Raw genomic sequence first — 18,933 nt, 5'->3', positions numbered from 1 at the left:
ACCCATTTATTCCCTTTTTAACGTTACAATTCTTAATCTAACAACATTTAGATTATAAGAGAATTTGCTTTTCTGCCACAGCTGATACAATTATTTGCAAAGTTATACATTATAAGAACATTTGGAAACATAATACCCGAAACAATATTATGCATTTTTAAAACTTGAAAAGAAAAAAAAAAACTAATTACCAATCAGGTTACCTTAATTTAGTTGAATGTTTTCTGGCTCTATAGAATCATGTGATCCCCAAAACAACCCTAGGAGGAAGGTAAACCCAAGTAAACAGAATTCTCTTGGGGCCAAATAACAAATATCTTTTTTATGTTAGGTCCTAATTTACCATAAGAGCAGACACTGATACCACCTTATTGTTAGATTATTCTGTTCATGTTTTATTCCGTTGCTAATAACAGAAATCATGTATTCTGATTTGCTGAACTTGAGGTACCTTGGCATCATCCCTCCCTGACAACATCCCAAAGCCCCAGTCTTTGTTATGGTTACACACCTCTTACTCCCCCCTTGTTCCATGACCAGGCAGTAAAAGTTTTCTCCTGCTAGCACAGACCCCACCCAGATACTTGCATCCCTAAACCGTAGCTCCTAGTACCATCGCTCTCCTCTTCCCCTTTGCCCCTCCTTACACCAGTGGAGTGGTTTCACCCTTCCCCCCACTTCCTCCTCATTCTTGGAACATGCATCCTGGGTGAGACAGGATTGGATGTTAGATGGTGAGCTCACCCTGTGCACGAGGGGACTCCCCGCTCAAAACTTCCGTAAAAACCCAACTCATGAGCCCATTAGTGCACTCCTCATCCCTTGCATGGGGTCGTTCATTCTCACGAGAATGAAATAAATCTGTCTCTGCTTGACTTGGTGGTCTCCTCGAATTATTTGGGTAAACTGAGGCAAATTTTGTCCCAAACACATACCCTTCTTGTTTTTCTGCTGCCCCTTAACCTTTTAGGATTGTGAAGATGAGCACTTAATAATTTACAAAATAAAGAGAGCCTTATTAATATGAATATATGCATCACCTGGATTTGATGGAGATACCTTATTATCCAAAAGTATTTTTATGAAACCCTGGATTAATAGGATTAATAGGAGCAAAATGTCCTTCAACTGAACTCCAAACCTGAACCCAGATAGCTAGCAGGTAAAAGACCTAGTGACTTCTTTTCCCTCAGGATAGTAAGTCCCTATCTTATGATAACATCTGGGCATCCTCATCCTTTTTTTTGGGATCCTGTAATCTTATTATGATGCTTCAGTATTTCCTCCATACTTGTTATAACTGAAATTGTTAAACTGCCTTTGCTTCTCTATCATAGTATTGAAACTGACAACGCCCTGTAATCAGCGGACAAAAAACCCCCTATATACCCTCAGAAACGGGGAGACCTCCGAGCTTCACGCTTAGGAAGGAAATCTCCACACGACTATGTGTTGTTATATTTCTTCTTGGGACAAAATATTAAATTGATATTGATGTAGGAGGCAAAAAGGGGTTAACAGAAAAGCCTAAGACACAAGCTCTAATTCAGATATTAGCTCTAAAAGGGATTTAGATCGAAGTTAATGGATAACTTACAAGTCAGGAAGCTAGGTTCTCTGAGTCACAGAAATCAGTACCCATAATGGGAACAGAGGGGGAGAGGCCATGAAGGCCTAAGACTATAACAAAGATACATTGACAGGATATAGAAACTCAAACTAGGAATAAATGATAAATGAAGATGTTTTGAAACTAGCCATGGGAATCAGAAAGAGACATGCACAGAAAAGGCCAAATTTGTCCCCAGATTCACCTTATGATGTGTAAACCCCCAAAACATATCTCCACAGAAAAAGGTACCCACCTCGGGGGTTGGCTTAGAACCCCAGGAACTCCAAATTAGGACAGGTGCTCCCCTATACCTCCCTAAGGTGGAGATTATTTTAATGAGACTGATAATCAATTTATCCATACTATAACTGTCTTTTCTTTCACTATTTGAGAGATACCTTTCCAGTATTCTGGTTCTCTCCCTGTGGTCACCCACAGTATTGCAATAAAACTTGGGAAACTGAGTCACTGGGTTTTATAATTCTTTTGGGATGACTTATGATCAATTTGACCCCAAATTCAGCCCACATCAATATTATGTTTTATTTGTCTGTCTCTGATCTGGTTAGTAGGAGATATTATAAGATATTATAATTTCTCTGCTCTGTATATTAATTTTATAGGAGAGATTAAACATTATTTCTCTGATCTGCTTGTAGGAAACAGACAGATACAAAAACTATATTTTAATATTCAACGGCCTTCACCAACATTAATTTTATATATATATATATATCTTGATTTGTAAAAAAGGTTTTACAATGTTGATGCATTTTGGTTTTTTGGTGAGACAATTGGGCTTAAGTGACTTGCCCAGGGTCACACAGCTAGTAAGTGTCAAGTGACTGAGGCTGGATTTGAACTGAGGTCCTGCTGAATCCAGGGCTGGTACTTACTTTATCCACTGAGCCACCTAGCTGCCCCGTGTTAATGCATTTTAAACAAATCACTGAAGTCCTAAAATGCTTACATTTAAGGCTATGATTGAAAAATCCCTCATCAAAATATCTTAAAAACTTATTTTTGTAGTTTTAAACATACTGCTCTGATGTCAGAGATATTGGGGGCCAAAACCAGATCTCTAGATTTAATTTAATTATCCTAAAATACCTTTAAATGGCTCATTGATTAACCTCACTGGAGATAATGGCCTTCTATCCAAGATGTAGCCCTAAGGCTAAAGTTGCTGCTTGGTCTTAATGAAGGTCTCTTGAATTTGGAGCTTGGTCTTATCTCTAAATAGACTCCTAGGAGTTTTACAATCCCTTTTACAAATCCCTTCTTGGCAACCCCCCACATAAATGGAGAGAAAGCAAGAAATAAAAAATTACTCCCATAATGCCTTTAAGATTTAGAAATAATGGCAGACTTTTCTCCCAGAACTTTTGGGGCTCAATCTGACCTTATCCTTCTAGAGATTCTTGGACTACGCTTGAAACAAGACTGGCGTGATAGTACGTCAACCCCATCATAGTCCAAGACCCCCAGGTGCCTTTCTCAAAATTATTTTTGGCACACGGCATTGATCTATCTAGTCTCTGTACCTGCACCAAGAAGAACCAAATAACATTGAGAGTAAAAAAGTTGACCAAAAAGGCATAAAACAAACACCAAAAATAGAGATACTTACAGACACATATATACTTACCCAGATAAAATTTGCTTTTTGGTTTAAAAAAAAAAATGAGAGCCAGGATCATAGCCAGAGTCCTAACAGTAAATTCTTTTGGAGAAACTTTCCATGTAGGCCCAGTTAAGGGGAACTTCTTATTAAGAATCTGGAGTGAAAATGTTTTAGTCTCTTCTTGGTTGCCATAACTGTGATGATTAAAAATACTAGAGACATAGTTTCTGGGTAACTTAATCATTTTTATTAATAGGCCGGCAGGTTATTAATTAAAGGAGGTCTATTGGCCATCCCTCTCAGACCAAATACCTCTAATGGCGGTGGGGTCTCAGTTCATATGCCCTTCCAACTGTAGGGAGTTTGTCACATAGCAATCAAATTTAATTAGTTAACAATAATCAAATCTAATTGATTGACATGATTGGAGGTAGGTTATATTAAAATGAAGTCTGGGGATATGTGACTCAGGTCATTCAACTCTTGGTAATGACATCAGAGAAAGAATCTAAGACCCCCTCAACCCAAATAGTTTCCATTTAGGTGTGGTTATATAGGCCAAATCTCATTAGTAAAGTACTTTGACTCAGATCAATCTTACTTTCAAGGAGAACTTGGACCTTGGAGTGGAGGGGGAGAAAGGGGGAGATCACTAGGTCTGCCAAGGTATTAATTTTTTTTTTTTTTGCGGGACAACAGGGGTTAAGTGACTTGCCCAGGGTCACACAGCTAGTAAGTGTCAAGTATCTGAAGTTGGATTTGAACTCGGGTCTTCCCGAATCCAGGGCCAGTGCTTTATCCACTGTGCCACCTAGCTGTCCTGATATTAATTATTAATAATTATTTCTTACAATCTACAGATGATAATAGAACTGATGAGAAATTAATCTAAGGAGAGGAGAAGACCTAAAGCCAAGCCTAGAGCAAGCAGAAGAAAGAGGAGAAAGTACTATAGTTCTCTCTTCCACATCCTGACTTTCCCCATCATGGTTTCAATAGATCGGGGTAGGCACATGAAACTAAATGGGAATTTGCGGGGAGTTTTGTGAAAGCCACAGACAACACATGAAGCCTAACAGATGACACAGAAAAAGTTTAGAAACTCAGAAATGTATTTTATATGTACACATGTGTATATATATATACATACATGTATATATGTATGTATATATATATAGAGAGAGAGAGAATATTGTATAATATCAAGATATTTTATTGGTGGGGGGAGAGACCCCAGGATGGCCTCAGAGAACTTCTGTGCTTCTTGATCTTGCAGGAAGTGATCAGCAGGAAGTATATGGGGACCCCAAAATGCTGACATGGTTGGAGCAGCTATTAGCCAAGGAGGGGAGTCCCAAGTTGAGCAAGGGTGGGGTAAGAGGACAGCTGCCATTGTGGAAAAATCCCTTCTTACTCCCTTGAGGGATACCCAGAAGGCCTGATTGTAGAGTGAAGCATGATAAGACAAATACAGGAGGACTATAGAGGAAAGAGAAACAGTGAATCTCTTTCTCTCTCTCCTTCCCTCCCTGAGGCTGCTGCAGCCTCCTCAGGGAGGTGGGTGAGAAAGAGAGACAGAGACAGAGACAGAGACAGAGACAGAGACAGAGAGAGGCAGAGGGAGAGAGAGGGAGAGAGAGATACAGAATGTTTAGTGAAGATTATTTGAGATATGATTGGTAAAAGCAAGTAGAAAGAAAGTCATAATCTGTTTGCACTGAGTAAACAGTTTGGAAATTTCTGGTGGGAAAAACAAGCTTACCGTCACTTCATAACTCCAGCAGTAAACAGGCTAGAGTTGCATGATTATCTAGAGGCAGGTTTGAGGGCTGCGTCAGTGAACATTTCAAAGTAAAGAAAAAGAAAAAAAAAAGGCTTACACCTTGGAATAGAATTGGTATTTAACCCTTTCCTGGCTCACAAAAAGAGAAAAGGTTTGTGTGAATCAGGGAACAGAAGGGGGAAGCCCAATAATCTCCTGAGGATTCCCCAAAGCTACAATAGCTGGAAAAAAAATCTTACCAGTTAGGTCCATTACTGAGTGATGAGATTTAGTAAGGAATGGAAGAATTATGGGGCAGAAAAGGAAGAGGGTGGAGGTGGTTGTGTAATTACTGTAAGGGAAAAGGCACAAAAAAAAAAAAAGAAAAGAAAGAAACCTTGTAGACTCCCCTTAATTTGTAAACTTGACAGGTTTCTTGAAACCATCTGTGTGGACAATGTCATCAGCCCTGGGAAAAGGTTGTTATGTGGTCTGAAATTCCTAAAGAAGGAATGGTCTTACTGAGAATTTGTTTGCTTATTATATAGAAGTGGCTTGTAATGACTGCTTTTTACCCCAAGATGAGTTTAAAATTGAGAAAAAGAAGAAAAGAAAAACAAGTGAAAGATATTAAGTGAAATCTCGTGTGTGTGTGTGTGTGTGTGTGTGTGTGTGTGTGTGTGTGTCTCCTAGTAAACTTTTATGGCTTACTGCAACTCCATGAGTAAAAAAAAAAAAACCAAAACTGTATCTAGCCCAAAACTGTGATTAGTGAAATTTGCTATTCAAGATAAAATCCCTTGGAATTGTAATTAGTATTGTTTTGAATTGCCGTATAGCTATCTGATGGATCATTAAGTTAGCAATCCACCACTGGAGAGAAACACCACAAGCTACTCAGGGAATGAGATCCTGAACTGTCATAGATGGAGGCCTGTATATGGGAAAAGTGGAGAGGACGACCTTGGCTCCACCTAAGGTAGGATTCCTCTCGCTCAGTTTCCCTATTGTATTCCTTTTTTTTTTTTTAAAGTGAGGCAGTTGGGGTTAAGTGACTTGCCCAGGGTCACACAGCTAGTAAATGTTAAGTGTCTAAGGCCGGATTTGAACTCAGGTACTCCTGACTCCAGGGCCAGTTCTCTATCCACTGCGCAACCTAGCTCCCACCTGGCTCTTCCTTAGTTTGGCTATGAGGTTTAATCCCAACAGTCCTTCATCCATCTAGACAAAAGAATCTATCTCCATTCCTTTTGTTCCCTTGGGTTTTTCCCAGATGAGATTTGATGAAGTTTCTCAAGGAGAACTGGACTTTCTGGAGCGGGGGAGGGGGAGGAGAAAAAACTGAGAAAGTCATCTCTGGGTCTCCCAAGAAATCCAGTATTAATAATTATTTTTTTAGATGTGTAACCATTGAAGCTGGGGGCGGACTGCCTCTACATGCAAGGAATATCGTTACTTATGTTTTTATGTATAGGACTGAACCCTCAATAGCATCTGATCCTCCTAAAGCAATTAGAATCAGAGCAGAAGATTTTGAGGAAACATCAGACAATCCTGCATGTCAAATGTAAATTATTCTAACAGGACGTGGAAAGTAAGTTTCTCTGAAGTTTCAAGTGAAGTATAGGTTAATATGGTAAGATGCACGTATAAGATTCAAGCTATTTAGCCTAGAAATTCTAGTCCTTTCTATATTTTAAACAACCAAAGTGGATGAGTATCTGACTTTGCTATCTGTCTGTTACTAGTTTATATAGTTTTGTGTATAAAACAAGGTCTTCAAATGTTTTGGTTTTTTGAAATATAAGAATTTTAAAATGTAAGAATAATTGGGTATGGATGCAATACTTTTATTTATTTGTTTGTTTGTTTATTTTGGTGAGGCAATTGGGGTTAAGTGACTTGCCTAGGGTCACACAGCTAGTAAGTGTTAAGTGTCTGAGTCCAGATTTGAATTCAGGTCCTCCTGGCTCCGGGGCCAGTGCTCTATCCACTGCACCACTTAGCTGCCCCTGGATGCAATACTTTTGAGGACCAAACTGAATTTTGAAGAAAATAATTTTTTTTTTTTTGGTGGGGCAATGAAGGTTAAGGGATTTGCGCAGGGTCACACAGCTAGTAAGTGTCCAGTGTTTGAGGCTGCATTTGAACTCAGGTCTTTCTGAATCCATGGTCAATGCTTTATCCACTGCGCCACCTATCTGCCCCCCATGACCTATATTCTTTAAAGGTTCAGGTAAACTATGAGCGCTTAATTTTGAGGTTCCCCTCATAGCTCTATTGTTTGTTATATTATGTTTTTATTTATTTTGTTAAACATTTCCACCAATTACATTTTTTTGGGGGGGGCAATGAGGGTTAAATGACTTGCCAAGGGTCACACAGCTAGTTAGTGTCAAGTGTCTGAGGACAGATTTGAACTCAGGTCTTCCTGAATCCAGGGCCAGTCCTTTATCCACTGCACCACCTAGCTGCCCCCAATAGCTCTATTGTTAATAAGATCAGAACCATAAGGTTTGAGCTGGGTTTCACAATGTGAACTAGTTATTGCAAAATAAAATTTGAGAGCTAGAGACAACTTATGTTAAGATGTATTTTGTAAGAGATTTTAGAAGAAACATCTGAGGAATCTCTATAAGTCACTGGGAACCAGAGGAAGAAATCTACTGAAGAGGTGCCCCTGAGGACATTTTCCAGAATGTTCAAGAAAAGATGTTCTAGAGACCAGACAATAACATGGAACATCTAAGATTCAAGATGAAATCTGCTGATTAAATGGACTTTGGGGGTGGGTTGACAGTCATTATTGTACTACTTTTTTTTTTTTAATTTCCTCTATCTGTATACTGAGTTCTCTGCTATCCTGGTGTTATGGAAATTTCCTCTCTAAAATTAGTCTGTGGTTTTAGATACTCTTACTATGTCATGTACTGTGATTGGTCAGTCTTGTTGCTCTTACATTAGATAAACTTTCAGGGAAAAATGTGATGTCTCCCTGGAAGAAAATAATTATTAATAACGGATTTCTTGAGGGGACCCAGAGATCACTTTCTCAGTCCTTTCTTCCCCCCACTCCAGAAAAGTCCAGTTCTCCTTGAGAAACTTCATCAAATCTTTTTTGGCCAGTCTCAGACACTTGACAATTACCAGCTGTGTGACCTTGGGCAAGTCACTTAACCCTCATTGCACTGCAAAAAAAAAAAAAAAAAAAAAGGATTGGAAATTTTATTTGGGATAAACCCAAGGCAACAGAAGGAATGGAGACAGATTCTTTTGTCTATATCCATGAAGGACTGCAGGGATTAAATCACCCCAGATAATGGACTTTGCCTTGTCCCTGATGTCTCTCGAGTTCATTTTAATGGAAACCATTTTCAAAACCATGTCAACCAATGGAATTGAATGATGCTAACCAATTAGCTTTAATCAATGTATTATGACCCACCCTCTATCAAAAGAGGATAAAAAAACCCTTGAAAGACTACAAAAAAAGATCTTCTAGGGCTTTGGGGTTTTCTGGGGCTTCTGGGGCATCTTCTGGGAGACAGCATGGATTTTTTGAGGGCTTTTTTCCTGCTCATGCTAACTGGCATGCTGAGGTTCTCTCCCTGCTTTCTCTACCATGGGGCCTGAGACCATGAGAAGTTAGGGAGACATGTGGTCAATCCTTTACTTATAGAAAACTGATAGGAATATCAATAGCAAATTATTTTTAAAAACAAAAGGGAGAAATTGAAAAAATCAAATTGATAGAATTTGGGGTCCAATTGATTGTGAGTCATCCCAAAACAATTACGTGACTCAGTTTCCCAAGTTTTATTGCAATATTGTGGGTGACCACAGGGAGAGAACTAGAATAGTTGAAAGGTATCTCTCAAATAGTGAAAGAAAAGACAATTATATTTATAGTATGGATAAATTGATTATCAGTCTCATTATAATAATCTCCACCTTGGGGAGGTATAGCGGAGGGCCTGTCTTACTTATCATTAGAGGAGGGCTTATCCTAATTTGGAGTTCCTGGGGTTCTAAGCCAACCCCTGAGGCGGGGACCTTGTTCAGTGGAGGTGTGTTTTGGGGGTTTACATGTCATAAGGTGAATCTGGGGACAAATTTGGCCTTTTCTGTGCATGTCTCTTTCTGATTCCCATGGCTAGTTTCAAAATATCTCCATTTTTCATTAGAATTTCTATACTCTTGTCATTTTATCATTGTTATAGTCTTCAGGTCTCCTTGGCCTAGGTCCCTCTGTTCCCCTTATAGGTACTGATTTATGTGGGTAGGAAAACCCAGCATCCTACTTGTAAGTTATCCATTAACTGGGGTCTGACTCCCTTTTAGAGCTAATATCTGGATTACAGCTTGGGTCTTAGGTTTTTCTATTAACCCCTTTTTGCCTCCTACATCAGTTCTGATCTCATTTTGTTATTTATCCTATTCTGTTTCATCTCCAATATGTTGTAAAATTGCCCAAGTCATGTTTCTTTGTCTTTAAACTTAGTTGAGAAGTTCAGCTGACCTGTACTGAGTTAAATTCAGAAATTCAGTTCTCCCACTAATCACCAAGTGCCATGGGTTCTTCTTTCACCTCCCTAGGGGTAGAAAGGAAGAAAATTGTAATAATTGTGCTAATTTTTTTTTATTGATCATGTCGTTTCCCTACTTGGGCTTGTATTGCTGTTATGATTTGTGCCTTTAATATAACTCATTAGAAGGCTCCTCTGCTTCCTTCACATTAATAGAATTCCCCCCCCCCACTTCCCCTCTGGTAAAGGGCACCTAGGAAACATGGAGGAAGATAAATCTGAAACCACGTAACCTGGCCAGAGGGTAGATTGTGGGATACTATGGCTTTAGCCCATCTTCTGGGATTTCCTTTCAATAGTGTCTGAGGAAAGCATGTCTACACCTAGACTCTCTTACACAAGCATTGTTTGCCCCTCTTTATAAAAGGGGGTCTCTTAGAGTAGGATGGAACGGGAATCCACTTCTGTCTGCCAGCTGTCACTGACTTCTGCTACCCATGTGTGAGCTGCTTATAATAAATCTGTCTCTATTATTTGCAATACTGGCTGTTCTAGCCTCATTCTTTGGTATCTCTATTACCTCGGCCTATGGGAGGACTTATTCTCCTGAATCTTTCCTGTCATCCAACACTTGCTATTTTAAACTTGCTCATTTTAAAATTCTCCACGGAGCCCCAGCTCACTCCCCACTTGGACTCTCTGTCTTCTCAAATGGTCAGTTCTACCCAAGGCATACCTTCTGCTGGACTCTTTAGGCCCACAGCATCCTTTTCTTCCCATGAAATTTGATTTTCAGCCAAAGTCCTATAGAGATCTCCTGGAGTGAAAGGCTAAATGCACCTGCATTACAACCCTCTCTCTAAAATTTAGTCTTTCGCACCTCCCTCCACATGCAGCTTTTGTTTTTTGCCATGCCCAGGTCAAAGATTTGTTCACTATGAAAGGAGAAACGAATCACCTGAGAATGCTGCTTATGGCCTATCAAATGGGTGCCCATCCCAATTCATCTCATAACGATCCCCTAACATGACCTGAGACAGGAGAGTATGCCTAGGGACTATTCACCAGGTTCCACAACAGGTTAATTCCTCCCTTCCTTCCCCAACTAACCAATGGGCTACTTATATCAAATCAAAATGTACTTTCTTCAGAAATCCTTCATTCTTCATCTGAACCCATATTAACATCTCTTTTCCCCTGAATTTCTAAAGTCTTGAATGTCTGCACCTTCTCATTTTGGTCCTTTTAAAAACAATGCTAGAAAACGCATCATTAATACATAGAAAATAGTTGGTCTTGCCTCAAGGAAACTGAAATCCCCATAATAAATTGGACTGTCAATTATATGTCTTTTGAATTCACAGCACCAAGTTCAGTACTAAATTCCTGGACAAATTAATTCATCGGGGTCAGAGGAAAGGGACACTAGTGCCTTCCTCCTGAGATTATCTCCAATCCATCTTGTACATACCTTAGTTATAGGTTGCCTCAAGGTTTGCAAAGTGCTTTATAAATATTATCACATTTGATCATCACAACATCCCTGGGAGGTTCCCCATTTTACAGATGAGCAACTGAGGCAGGTGAAGTGATTTGCTCAAGGTCCCATGGCTAGTAAGGGTCTGAGGCTGGATTGTGAACTCAGGTATTCCTGACACCAGGTCCAGCTTCCCACCCACTACACCACCTGGCTGCCTCCATTACTGCAATGTCATCTCCCCTATTACAGCGTGAGCTCTGTGAGGGCAGGGTCTCGGGTCTGCCCTTTTTTATATCCCTGTGCTTAGCCCAGTGCCTGGCACATGGGGAGCACTGAAGAAAGTCATGTTTATTGGCTTGACATCAACCATTCCTGGGAAGCATTTCCTCAAGGAGTGAGGACTACACCCATCAAAATGGACCCCGTTTCCTAGGTATTTCAGCAAAGAAGAAAATCCAACTAACCTGGCACCTGGGTGTTGGGATGACATGGACCATTCCCTCCTGAATATTTCTCTCTTGGGGAAGAGCAGAGTCCTCAGAGGCAGAGCTGGGAAGCAGAGAGGAAAGATGAGAGGCTAGTATTTCCTTGGTCCCAAAGAAAACACATCCCCCACCTCCATCAAGGGCCTGAGGTTACAAGAAAAAGATGGCACCACCCTTGTTCCCCAGATCCCAGGAGAAAAGAAAAGGGAGAGGGAGGGGGCCAGCGGGAGGGAGCAGGAGGGGGGAAAGAGAGAGAAGTGGGGAGGGGGGGAAAAGAGAGAAGTGGGGAGGGGGGAAAAAGAGAGAAGTGGGGAGGAGGGGGAAGGGAGGGAAAGGAGAAGGTAGAGGGAAGGAAAGGGGGGGAAGGGGGAGAGAAAGAAGGAAGGAGGGGAAAGGAGGAAGAATTAAGGGGACAAGGAGGAAGAGGGGAGGAGGAAAGGGGGAAAGAGAGAAAAGGGAGAGAATGGGCAAATTGGAAAGGGAAGGAAGAGGAAAGGGTATAAGGGAGATGAGAGAATTGGGAAGGGGATGAGCGGTAAGGAGGATGAGGAGGAGGGGAACAAAGGGGGAGAAGAGGAAAGAGAGGAGGAGGAGGAAGAGAGGGAAGAAGGAAGGGATAAAGGGAAGATGCGAGGGGAGGAAGATGAAGGATGCGAGGGGAGGATGATGAAGGAGGCAAGCGGGCAGGGAAGCGCTAGGGGAGGTGGGGAGGCAGAAGGGGCTGAGGCGCCTCTCTCACCAGGCGACGAAAAGAGGACAATAGGCACCCGAAGTGGCTCGCGGGTGGCCTGGGCCCCGGCTCCGACAAGTGGGGCCCCTTCCCTACCATACCTCACCAGTGGCAGTTTCCATGGCAACTGAGCAAGAGCGGTCCAGGCACTAGAACTAAGCAGCGCTATGAGCAATGACTTCTGGGAAAAGTAGTCCGGTTCAGGAAAAATTCAATCACACCTGGATCTATTTTCCAAATGGCGTCATAGAGAACCTTAATTAATTTATTATACATTATATATTATATATCACATATTAATTAATATATTACATTATTTATATATGTATATATAAAATTTCAATGATTTAATAGTATATTTTACATAAGGATTATTTATTCCAAGCATTTCATATTATGGGATTCACAATTTCCACGTAATCCACTAATAAAGATAATAAACGTTTTTAAAGTGACAGTTTTCTACCCCAATTATCAACTTAGGTAACCTTGTTTACCAAATTTCTCCCAGTCGTATATAACCATCTGTATTGGTTTTCAAATCAAGCTACAAAAATTTTTATTTTCAAGCTATCTACTTACTCAGAAGTCCAATTTACCTATCTGAAGCTGGCACAGGGGCTTTCTTCCCCCCCCCCATTACATGTAAAAAATAATTTTTAACATTCATTTTTAAAATTTTGAGTTCCAAATTCTCTCCCTTACTTGCTTCCCACCTCATTGGGAAGGCAAGCAATTTGATATAGGTTTATACATGTATAGTCACACAAAACGTATTTGCATATTAGTCATATTGTAAAAGAGACAAGGGAGGAAACTACATCTTGCAAAAAGGTACCATAAACCCCCCCAAAAAAAAGGTACCATAGACAATGAAGTAATATCAAAACTAAATATATATGCACCAAGTGGTATATAGCATCCATATTCTTAGAGAAGTTAAGTGAGTTACAGAAAGAAATAGACAGCAAAACTATACTAGTCAGGGACCTCAACCTCCCCCTCTCAGAACTAGATAAATCTAACCACAAAATAAGAAAGAAGTTAAGGACATGAACAGAATTTTAGGAACTTCCTACTTGTGTGTCCCTGGGCATGTCACTTAATCTCTTAGCTTCAGTTTCATTATCTGTAAAATCACTCTGGAGTTATTTGGGAAGGCCAAACCTAGGAGTTATTACTTGCCCTTTTTCTGTTCTGCTGGGAAAGGCTTCTACCCATCCATTAAAGGTATCTACAAAGACTAAAAAGATCCCATACCTTTTTCAAGGTGTTAGGTGAGTAAAATTTATCTGCCAGTCTTCACCTGGCAGTTCTCATCTTTGGACTTGCTTAAGAAGAGGGGAGGGTTTGATTTGACCCAGCAATACCATTTTTGGGTCTTTTCCCCAAAGAGATCATAAAAAAGGGAAAAGGACCCACATGTACAAAAATATTTATAGCTGCTCTTTTTGCGGTGGCAAGGAATTGGAAATTGAGGGGCTGCTCATCAACTGGGGAATGGCTGAACAAGTTGTGGTATATGAATGTAATGGAATTCTATTGTGCTATAAGAAATGATGAGCAGGAGGAGTTCAGAGAAACCTGGAAGGACTTGCATGAACTGATGATGAGTGAGATGAGCAGAACCAGAAGAACATTGTACACAGTATCATCAACATTGTGTGTTGATCAACTGTGATGGACTACATTCTTCTCACCAATGCAATGGCACAGGAGAATTCCAGGGGACTCATGATGGAAGGGGATCTCCAAATCCAAGAAAAAAAAAACCACACACACACACACACACACACACACAAACTGTGGAGTATGGATACTGATTAAACCATACTATTTTTTGTTTTTGTTTTTGTTTTTTTTTGCGGGACAGTGGGGGTTAAGTGACTTGCCCAGGGTCACACAGCTAGTAAGTGTCAAGTGTCTGAGGCCAGATTTGAACCCAGGTACTCCTGAATCCAAGGCCGGTGCTTTATCCACTGTGCCACCTAGCTGCCCCCTGTTTTTCTTTTTTGAGATTTTTCCTTTTTGCTCTGGTTCTTCTCTTATAACATGACTAATGCAGAAATGTTTGATGTTATTATGTATATATATAAAACCTATATCAGATTATCTGCTGTCTAGGGGGGGGGAGGGAGGGAGAAAAATTTGAAAATGGAAATCTTATAAAAACAAATGTTGAAAACTATCTCTACATGTAACTGGAAAATAATAAAATACTTTTATTCAAAAAAAAAAAGAAGAAGAGGGGAGAGTTTGAGGTCCCCAGTGATATTAGTTTGGGCTCAGAGGGCATAGGAATTATAGACATCCTGGATGATATTAGAGCTGTCCTTGATGATAAAGAGAGGCTTTACTAAACTGCTTAGAACTTCCCTGCCCAGGTGAGTGGAATTGTGGTGGCTCATTGCAAGTTTCCACATCATATTCCCAGGGAGAAGCAGAAAAGCAGAGGGAGAGCGCCACCATCCTGTATCCTCGGGAACAAAACCTTGAATTTTAGTCTGTTTGGTCTCTTTCTTGGTATTGGAAGGGGAAATATCTTGAGGCCACAGTAGGGTGCAAGAAGGCCAGGGCCAGGGCAGACAGATGAGTGGGCCTGGCAGCTGATTTAGCCACAAGTTCTGCTCTGTGATTCCCTTGTGCTATGGAGGAGTTGATAGCTTGGTGCCTTCTGTAGTACATAACAGAGACCTGACTGGGAAGGTTTACAGCCTCAACTAGACACAGAATCTCATTTCAATGATTCACAAGAGAATTCTTTGAGGTCAATAGTCCTCTTTCTTTCAAAATGGAAAACATGAAATACATAACTATTTTTGCGTGTGTAATAAACATTTTTATTTATACTTTCAGGTACCAATTTTTTATCTCTCCTTCCTTCCCTCCCCTCTCCCCTCCCTAGGGCAGCAAGCAATCAGATATGTGTTATACATGCATGATTATGTAAAACATTACCATATTTGTCATTGTGTGCAAGAAAACTTTATTAAAAGAAAAAAAGAAAGGAAATGAAAAATAGCATGCTTCAGTCCGTTCCATCCATATCAGTTCTTTCTTTGGAGGTGGATAGTATGTTTCATCAATAGTCCTTTGAGATTGTCTTGGAACACTGTACTCTTGAGAATAGTCAAGTCATTCACAGTTGTTCATCAAACAATATTGTTGTCTCTGTATACAATGTTCTCTTGGTTCTGCTCACTTCACTATACTATAATATTCCATCACCATCATATACCATGATTTGTTTAGTCATTCACCAATGGGTGGGCATTCCCTTGATTCCCAATTCTTAGCCACCACAAAAAGAGCTGATACACACACACACACACACACACACACAGAGTGTGTGTATTTTGGGGGGATGTTTGGCAATGAGGGTTAAGTGACTTGCCCAGGTTCACACAGCTAGTAAGTGTCAAGTGTCTGAGGCTGGATTTTAACTCAGGTTCTCCTGAATCCAGGGCCAATGCTTTATCCACTGCGCCACCTAGCTGCCCTTCATTGATTGATTCTATAATTTGTTCTTTGACCCACTTGTTTTTTAGGATCATATTATTTAATTTCCAATGGATTTTAAATCTCTTTCAATTGTCCATTACTGAATGTAATTTTTATTGCATTATGATCTGAAAAGGATGTGTTTACTATTTCTGCTTTTCTGCATCTAGTTCTATGGTTTTTATACCCTAATATATAGTCAATTTTTGTGTAGGTCCCATGCAGTGCTGAGAAGAAGGTATATTCCTTTCTATCCCCATTCAGTTATCTCTAGAGGTCTATCATATCTAACTTTTCAATAATTTTATTCATTTCCTTAACTTCTTCCTTCTTTATTTTTTTGGTTATATTTATCCAGTTGTGAGAGGAGAAGGTTAAGGTACCCTACAAGGATACTTTTATTATCTATTTCCTCCTGTAACTCATTCAACTTCTCCTTCAAAAATTTAAATGCTATACCATTTGGCGCATATATGTTAAATATTGATATGCCTTCATTGTCTACAGTACCTTTCAGCAAGATATAATTTCCTTCCTTATCTCTAGATTTATCTTTGCTTTTGCTTTGTCTGAAATCATGATTGTTACCCTTGCTTTCTTTGCTTTAGCAACGGCTTATGTGTACCCTGTGCGTACCTGCTTTAAATGTATTTCTCATAAACAACATATTGTAGGATTTGCTTTTTAACCCATTCTGCTTTCCACTTCCATTTAACAGGTGAGTTCATCCCATTCACATTTATAGTTATGATCACTGTTTATTTCTCTCCATGCTATTTTCACCTGTTTATCTCCCCCACACCCTTACCCCCACTCTTTCCCTTCTTACAAGTGTTTGACTTATGATCACTGTCTTCCTCAATATCTCCTCCCTTGTATCAGTGCCCCTTCCCCCTTCTATTATCATTGTCCCTTTTGAAACTTCCCCATAGGGTAAGATAGATTTCTATATCCAACTGAGTGTGTTTGTTATTCCCTCTTTGAGCCAACTTTGATGAGAGTAAGGTTTAAGGGGAAGCTAGGTGGTGCAGTGGATAGAACACTGGCCCTGGAGTCAGGAGTACCTGAATTCAAATCCGGCCTCAAACACTTAACACTTACTAGCTGTGTGACCCTGGGCAAGTCACTTAACCCCAATTGCCTCAATAAAAAAATAAAAATAAATAAAAATAAAAAGAGAGTAAGGTTTAATCTTTGCCCATCCTCCCCATCTTCCCCTCCATTATGATAGTTATTTCATGCCTCTTTTTGTGTAGGGGGGGGGACAATTCAGCCCATTCAATTTCTCTCCCTCCTTCTTTCATGCAATTTCTTCTTACCCCTTTATTTTGTTTTCTGGGATGTTGTTCTATCAATGTCACCTTATAACCACACCCTCTGTCTACATATACTCCTTCTAATTATTCTTATAATAAAGTTGTTAAGACTTACAAATATTCCTTCAATATCACCTTATGACCACATCTTCTCTCTACAAATTCTAATTTCTATAATTGCTCTTATAATAAAATTGTTAAGACTTGCAAATATTATCTTGTCATATAGAAATATAAACAGTTTAACCTTATTGAATTTCTTACACTTTTTCTTTCTTGTTTCTTATTTACCTTTTTATGTTTCTCTTGAGTCTTGTATTTGGAGCTCAAAATTTTTATTGACCTCTGGTCTTTTTTTGTTTTGTTTTTGTTTTTGCGGAGCAATGGGGGTTAAGTGACTTGCCCAGGGTCACACAGTTAGTACGTGTCAAGTGTCTGAGGGTGGATTTGAACTCAGGTACTCCTGAATCCAGGGCCGGTGCTTTATCCACTATGCCACCTAGCAAGTCCTCTATTTTGTTAAATGCCCATTTTTTTCCCTGGAAGAATATATTCAGTTTTGCTGGGTAGGTGATTCTTGGTTGTAAACCTAATTCCTTTGTCTTCTGGTATATTATTTTCCATGTCCTGCAGTTCTTTAATATGGAAGCTGCCAAATCCTGTGTAATTCTGACTGTAGCTCCATGGTATTTGAATTGTTTCTTTTTGACTGCTTCCAATACTTTTTCCTTGATCTTTGAGCTTTGAAATTTGATGTTCTGATGATGATGTTCTGAGGAGTTTTCATTTTGGGATCTCTTTCAGATGGTGATTGGTGAATTCTTTCAATTTATATTTTGCCTTCTTGTTCTAATATATCATGGTAGTTTTCTTTGATAATTTATTGAAAGATATTGTCCAGGCTTTTATTGGTCATGGCTTTCAGGTAGTCCAATCATTCTTATATTATCTCTCCTGGATCTATATTCTAGGCCAGTTGTTTTTTCAATGAGAACTTTCATGTTTTCTTTTATTTTTTTTCCTTTTTTTTTTTTGTTTTTGTTTTATTGTATCTTGATGTCTCATAGAGTAATTAGTTTCCATTTGTTCAATTCTAATTTTTAAAGAATTATTTTCTTCAGTGACATTTAGTACTTCCTTTTCTATTTGGCTAAATCTGTTTTTAGGGAGTTATTTTTCTCAGTAAATTTATATATTTTTTTCATGGTTCTCTTGTATTACTTTTATTTCTTCCCCAAATTTTTCTTCTATTTCTCTAATTTGCTTTTTAAAGTCCTTTTTAAACTCGTACGGGAATTCTTTTTGGGCATGAGACCAATTTGCATTTTTCTTTGAAGCTTCACCTGTAGCCATTTTGTTACTATTATCCTCTATGTTTATGCCTTGATTTTCCCTATCACCATAGCAACTGTCAACAGTCAAGCTTTCTTTGTTGTTGTTCATTTTTGTGCCTTTTTTGTGCCTTGGTGTTTTTATTCAAGTTGGGCTCTATTCCTAAACTGTCCCAAGTTTTTGTTCTGTGGCTATGGGTATTAACTGGTGGTTTTCACTGGGTTTCAGGGCTTAGCCACTTGCATTTACTGGATTCTTAAAATTAACCAAGTCTTTCTGGTGGCTGGCCCTGGAGGAGTAATTTTGTTTCCAATCTGCCCAAGTTTGCGTGGGGATCCTGCTACTGAGTTGCTATAGTAACTAGTCATTCAGCTAGCAGGCACTGGAAGGGTAATTTTGTTGCAATCTGCTGAGGGTTGGAGTCCCCTGCTTCTGGTTTGTCCTGGAAACAGTCTCTCTTCTGAGAGGTTACAGGGGTGGGAATTTGTTGTTGCCCGAAATCAGTCTTAGGTGGGGCTCCACTGCTGGTCAGCAATGGGATTAAAGCCTCCCTGGTCATCTCTGT

The 18,933-nt window shown here is 39.6% G+C and overlaps 1 long non-coding RNA gene across 1 annotated transcript; it reads right to left on the bottom strand.

Annotated features, from left to right (window-relative positions):
- Window positions 1-203: 203 nt before the first annotated feature.
- Window positions 204-12,373, bottom strand: LOC122751545. Its single transcript, XR_006355794.1, has 4 exons — window positions 12,229-12,373; window positions 11,469-11,553; window positions 9,518-9,590; window positions 204-260 (listed from the first exon to the last, which is right to left on the bottom strand). It is a non-coding gene; the product is annotated as an uncharacterized LOC122751545 (long non-coding RNA).
- Between the last annotated feature and the right edge of the window lie 6,560 nt (window positions 12,374-18,933).

Source organism: Dromiciops gliroides, chromosome 3 (assembly GCF_019393635.1).
Source record: "Dromiciops gliroides isolate mDroGli1 chromosome 3, mDroGli1.pri, whole genome shotgun sequence".
In the NCBI taxonomy this organism is placed as follows: Eukaryota; Metazoa; Chordata; class Mammalia; order Microbiotheria; family Microbiotheriidae; genus Dromiciops; species Dromiciops gliroides.
This window is presented reverse-complemented; position numbering and strand designations above follow the sequence as displayed.